Raw genomic sequence first — 7,120 nt, 5'->3', positions numbered from 1 at the left:
ACAGCAGTGGCTAAACAAGAATTCCCCTGTAATTGTTTCTCCCAGGAACAGTGAATAGAAAGTGTATTACTGCTATGCCCTCAATTTTCTCCTACATTCATTCAGGCAGCGAGAAAGAGGGCTTATCTGACTCAAATGCTGAGGAAATAACCCTTGGACTGTACAAGGTTCAGGAGTAATAATTAGGATAAGACTGATGGGAGCTAAGGAACCTGGAACAGTGATGGAGGAAGGACCACGGTGAAGAGCTGAAAGGAAATTATATGAGATGAAAAGCTCAGTTAGAGACATTGAGGGCTTGTATATCAGAAAAATTTAATTAAATTAAATGAGAAAATTAAGGAAAAGAAATGCAGACTCACTGACCAAAACAACTGAGACTAAGAGAAGGAGAGGACCACTTTTTTTCCCTGCACATGCAGGAATACTCAACAACACTAAGGGTGGCTATGAAATTAAAGAAGTGCAAGTTTGTGGGGTGATACACAACTTTACTTAAACTGAGAAGTGCTATTTTTTCTACCATCCCTGTTTTGATACACAGGTATCTGACATGCAGGTATATGGTAAATTGCAAGCACTTGCATGTTCTGTGGACCATATTCATAACAGAAAGGATCTCACATTTCTGGTCATATTGTTACTTTAAATTATTATCTGTATTTGAAAAGCTTAAGGTGATGTAGCATCTTGTTAGTAGTGTAAATGCACAAGGCAGTTTTTGTTGACCTGGTAAATTCTGAATTCTGGATAAGAAAATTGGCAATGGGTGGTATAAAGGATGGATGCTGTCTCTTTAGGGAAGATGGTGGCTTCAGTGACATTTCATATCACTTTTCACATCTTTTTTGCACTGATCTTTTTTTTACATATTTTCAGTCTTTTAATCCTCATTCAGAGCACTGCCAGCTACTTACTTTTCTTGTAACACTGAGTTTCCAACTATGGTTATATTCTGGAATATTTTTCCGACCACCCGGAATGCTTTTCAACATTGATGTGATTTCATTAAAAATTGGTTTTGTCAAAAAAGCCTTTTTAATTTCATTTGTAAGCTTCCTGCTAGGCAAGGCAGCACTGATGGTTTTATTTTGGTATGGTGTCTATTTATTGTCAGGCCTTGCAAAGCAAGGAGGAAGATGTACCATTTTTGCGGTTTGATATGCTGGCGCGTTTTGACCTTTTAATCTTCCTTTTCCTCAAAACCAGCAAAAAGTTGTGATAAAACAAATTTCCAGTATGCAGTTTTCCATCACTCTTTTGCATCTTCTGTAATTTCCTAAACAACAGGCTATGCTTAATGCAGTTTTGTGGAGGTCTTGCTGTGGACTGAAAATGCCAATTTGTCTGTGGTGACACAGTCCCAAATTTACACAGCAGATGAGCAGTGAAATTTTTACATCTATTCTGTTTATGCTAGAGTGTTAATGAAACTGGATTTTGATTTCTTTTTTCAGATTTCTCATCACTAGCTCATCAGTATAGGGTTTCTGATCCTCCTGGTCACGTCCATTTTAATTTCCAGGTTACAAAGCTTGTTTTTATCAATAAAGGAAAGGCTGCCAGGAAGAATTGCTAAATATACTTACACTGTTTGCAGAATGCTAGGATGAATGAAATTATTTCCTGCTTCCCTTTTTGTTTATTTTTGTAATTGCATCAGGGGCAGTGCAACCAACCATGAGAACCTCAAATCCTATAAGTAAACAGAGACACAGGATTTTAGAAAACAGAAAAAAAAATGAATGTTTTGTGCTTTGTTTCTGCTAAACAAGAAGTAACAAAATTGGTGTCACTGAGTGTGTAGGGTGTAGAGGTCAAAATAAAAGCACCTGTATGTAGTGTGCATATCACATCAGGATGGTCTGTTGGTAGGTTCCCCTTTGGCCATGTTAAGCTGTTTACCATCATGTAGTGCTTTATTCACAGCTGTTTGCACTTACCATTGAGTTGAGCTGCTAAACAGGACCAGCTTTTAAAAAGGGAATGGCAGACATAATTAATGCCAGATATTTTTCTCCCTCCTCTCTTTCTTTCTTCTCTGCAACTAACTATATAAGATCAAGTGTGTTGGGCTGTAACCTACTTTGAAATTGAAGCTGACCATCTCAGCTGGAGTTCCTGACTACTGATCACTTTCAAAAGTAAGGTGCTTATTTAGGTGCCTTAAGCACAAGTTCTGGGTTCTGGAGATCTCTTGTTGAGCACTTTTGCAGATCTGGCTAAACAGCATATTGTTTTATACCAGATGAGAAACTGCCTAATGTAAGTCCTGCTCTATTTGCCTGTCACAGTGACCTAAATGTGTGATGAGGTGGTTTTTCTTCCTGGAAACTAAGGTCTGAAGAAGACAGCTTTTGTTGTGTTAAGGCTTTGCTTAATGTACACATCAGCTGTACATCTGCTCATAAGTCCCACGAATATCCCTTGGCACTCTGTCTGGTTGGAGCAGGGCAGGGGTTGGTGCTTATGGGGTATAGCTGGGCCTGGATATTCCAGTGGTGTAGTGAATTGGAGATCTAGGATCTGCTGAAGAAAAGACTTGGTTGACCAGGATAGATTCTTAGCCCCCTATTCACTCAAATGTTTGTGTGTCAACTGGGTTGTACTATCCCTGACAGCTGGAATTAAAAACCTGATGGATTATATTCCAATGATATTGGAAAAATAACTGCTTTCCCCCCCCCCCCCCCAAATATGAAAAGGAAGTTATAGTGATACCCTAGAAGGGCTTAAAGATTTATTGAAAAAGTGAACTGCCAGCAGTAGAAAATCTGATGTGTTGTGCCACCAGCATTATGGCATAAAATAGCGTTATTAAACTATCACTACAGCACATGAGAATATCCATTAGCATTTTAGAAAAGTGGAGGTTTTGGGGATTTTTTTTGGTTTTTCTTTTAGTACACTGAAAGCTCTCTGTATTTTATAGATTTCTCATTATTGCCAGCAGCTTGGTTCCATTAAAAAAAAAAAAAAAAACAAACCACCAACAAATGAGAATCTGGGTAGAAATACAGGCAAAGGGGAAGTTAACAAAATCCATTAACTTTTTTTCAGTGAATCTTTTGCTGTATTGAATCCTCCAGTGCTTTGGAAAATCTCACCCTTTGGTGTCATCTTTTTTTGCAAGATATGCATCAGTCGATATGGCTGCAAGCTAAGTTCTAGCTCACATCTCTGCGTGGGTTAGAAATCCATGTTTTTCAGGAGTACGTGTTTATTTTTACAGCAACATGCATATAATCTGCTTGTGCAGTGCTTAAGATAAAGAGGATAAGAAGTGTCATAAAACCAAATTTGAACTGCTAATGCAACTGTAATTGTTGAGTACAAAAGTTATATCCTGATTACTTCGGTTTTTAATTTGGGAGGGGCAGACATTTACAAAAGACACTTGTTACTTCCAAGTTAGTAGTAAAGTAGATAATAAAAAGGACTCATGCGATGCAAATTTTAGATGACAGTGCAGAAAAGCCCTATATATGCATTATCTACCCTTTCCTGGTCATGCTGTATTTCACCAATTAATAGTTAGATGCTTTTCCAGATATGAAGAAAATGGATTGTGAGCTAAAGGAAGGATAATTGTCTACTACATACTAACTAAAAGCAAATAGATATGTGTGGTAGTATGAATATTAGCCAGGAAAACGTATGATGAGTTGCTCTCTTTCTCAAGGTGTTCTTATGTTGAGTACTAATGGTTGAAATTTTAGTCTGGGCTTGCACAGCAGGTGAGTTGCTCTCTTTCTCAAGGTGTTCTTATGAGTACTAATGGTTGAAATTGTAGTCTGGGCTTGCACAGCAGAATCAGGGAGAATATAATCTTTTTTGTTCTAGTTAATTTACTTTCTGAAAGTCATCCTGTTCTAGCTAAGGGAGTCTCAGATTGATATTTATTTATTTATTTTTTAAGAGAAGTGGTTAGATATACTCTTTGTAAATTTTTTGCTTTGTGGGGACAAGCCTGCAGATAATTTTACTGTTGTGGCTTCACTAGAGATGTGCTTTTCCTCCTTTTTCAGTACTTGTGTGAGATTCTGGTGTGTTTTACTGGACCAGTAACTAGGGCCTAGAGAAAGCCAAGTAAAATTAAAGAAAAGACATTACTTCTTATAGAGATGTTTATTGTGGATATTTCATAGCAACGATAACTGTAAATTCAAGCCTCACTTGCTGGACAGGAATTTGATGGTAATCATGGTCCTTACTCAAAACCTGTCATCCATCTGAAAGCAGTAATTCAGTATGCTCAGCTACTCTGGCTATGGAATTAGCAATTTAATATTTAGATGAATTAGCAGAAACTATCAAGCTGTCTGAGTAGGAAAAAGAATTCTAATCTTGAGAATTCAGATACTTTACAAAATCCATCAAGGCAAAGGTGTCTTTTTTAAAATACTTTGAATATAACTACACTTTTTTTTTATTCCACAGAACTTGTTATTTTGTATAAAACGTATGTTTAAGTTCTGGTATCCAGTGTAAAGACTTATCAGGTTAGGGATGATAATATTTGAAAATGTTGGTGGTGTTTCTTACCTGGCAGAATGTCATGAGGATACTTGAAATTGTAACCAAGCAGGAGAATGGGGTACATTGCTCTTGAGTCCTCTCTTGTTTCGGTTAGCCTGACTCCAACTGCACCTTCTGAATAATTGTTTCTTTGCTGTCATCACCTCTTGCTGTATAGATTTTTCATCTCACTTCCTTTCTCCAGGCATAGAATCTGAATTAAATACTTCTCAGGGATGGATTGATGATGCTCACTACTTGTGGGGCTAACAAATAAACTCTTTTCTGTCACTGGGGTTAGTTGTACAACTTATTTTAGTTCACGAAAGTTTTCTTTTTGGTAAAGATATATACTTGAAGCATCTGATTTTTATTTTTATTTTTTTAATATGTTAGCATTTTGTTAACCTGTGAAAACTTTCACCATCTGAAGAGACTGTATAGAAGGGAAATTCACTCATCTTGTCTACAGCTGCTGTTTCTTCTTGTCCAAATTCAGAATATTTTAGTTGTCTTTTCTAGCTCGTCAGCCCCCAGGATTAGCCATATTGAGGATTATTTGTTAGCCTGTAATTTTTGCAGACTTTAATTCTGAAATTATATTGTAAGATCATGTATTAGTAATGACTTGCTTGGTTTGCCTGCATTCTTTAAGTAGTGTGGCACAAAACCATTATCAAGGAAAAAACATGGATGCATGGATGACCTTTGTTCACAGGTCTTTGAGGCTTTTTGCTGTGTGATGCATCACAGCAAACAAATGATTGCAGAACCAGCATGGTGCTTGCCATCCACTGTTCTGATCTCTTTGCTGGTGTGTTGTTTTGTCTATCTTGTTTATTTAGATCACAAACCCTTTGAAGCATGTGTTTTGGGTCGTAATGGTAACAACATGATCAAGTATCCCAGCTAGCTGTATTGCTCAGTTTAACTGATGCCACATTAGGGAGATATCTTACAACATACAGTTAAAATTACTGATTTTTATTTCCTAGCTGTGCAATAATACTAAAAAAAAAAAATCCCTACATCAAAGTTCTCTCAGATTAAGGATCTGTAATACTTCTAATTTACATAATCTAATTTTATGTGATATTTGAATACTTTAAAAAAAATCTCACAGCAGACTAATTTAGAGGCTGAAACATTTTTCGCTGAAGTGGTGGATCTTTTAATCTTACTCTATAATCTTTTTGTTAAATAAGATAAAGTAATGCCAGATGCTATTAGAACCTCTAAATTTGGCTTTTAAGTAGGTAACATTCTCTATAGGAAATAGCTGTTAATTTTAATGACTTGAAAAGGTCTGATTATATATTGTTGGCACCACTATAGAGTCATGTTGGCAGTCTGAATGTAGTCTTAGATTTGGACATAAATATGCTGAAACACGTTTGATGTCACCAAATGCTTTTAGAAATCTGCCACTATCATTGCTGGGTTAAACCTTTTCTCCTATTCAAACTGACCTGGAAGTACCAATTCATACTTTTATTGCACTACAGACTGATAAACCTCACTCTGATCAGCAAAGCAAAAAAACAGCATTTGGGCTTGATAAACAGCCATGATTGCTACTTGGAGAAAAGGGTGCAGGAAAATAGTTTTTCTGAAATTTGGGAAGTGTTAGGGCACCAAGAGCCATGACAGTGCTTCCGGTGAAGGCAAAGAAACTTTTGCTCTTTGGCTTGCTCTGTTCTTTCTCTAAGAAAGGACGGTGGATGTGAAAGGAGATACGTTAGGGGCTGTAAACCTTACTCCATATTTTGGACAGTGTAATTGGAAATTGTAATTCAACAGCCTGAGAAAGGAGAACTTCTCTGACCATAAGTCTGTCTATTGTCTAGTTAAGAAGTGGCCAGATAAAATGTGCCTACCTGAACAAGAATCCATTATCTGATTCACTGCTCCATTCTAGATCACCAAGACTGAGAAATTTGTAATTTTTGTGAGTCTCATTATGGGATTTATTGAGCTTCAGTTGAGCCCTGAAGTGGTATTTTCTTAGGCTATGTAAAAGTGTAATTTAGATTTGCATTTGCCTGAAATACTTTATTTTGCTGTGAGATGGTTTGTAAATCTTCTATGTGAAGAGACATCTATAAATTTGTAATGGCTTATGACAGATTCTTATTAATATATTTTTTCAGCCTAGTAGCTTTAAATCTGTACTTGCCAGCATCGCATACTTTTGTTTGAACTTTTGACTGCCAATTAGTCATTTTCAGTCAAATTGCTCAGGATTTGCATGTCTACAGACAATATGAAATATGGATTTGATTGTTCAGCTAAACTGATGGTCTCTATTGTCCACTATAGGTCACTGAAGACTTTAAGTCATTATTCTGTACTCCTTGCTTTGTGTTTTTATCTTGCAATCTTCAGGTTGTGCTTTTCTTATGATTGGGTAAAAGAAGCGGTAACTGGTGTAGTTCTGCAGCAGTAATTAGAGAAGAAATGAATCAGTGCCCTCAGAAATGCACACACATTATAATTGAGCAATTGCTACTAGTAAAATATTAATCTCAAAATAGTGTTAGATAAGGGTGAACATACTGAAATGCAAGAATTAAAGATTTCATTGCTAGATATCTTGTTAAAT

This window comes from Antrostomus carolinensis, unplaced genomic scaffold (assembly GCF_000700745.2).
Source record: "Antrostomus carolinensis isolate BGI_N321 unplaced genomic scaffold, ASM70074v2 scaffold9509, whole genome shotgun sequence".
In the NCBI taxonomy this organism is placed as follows: domain Eukaryota; kingdom Metazoa; phylum Chordata; class Aves; order Caprimulgiformes; family Caprimulgidae; genus Antrostomus; species Antrostomus carolinensis.
This window is presented reverse-complemented; position numbering follows the sequence as displayed.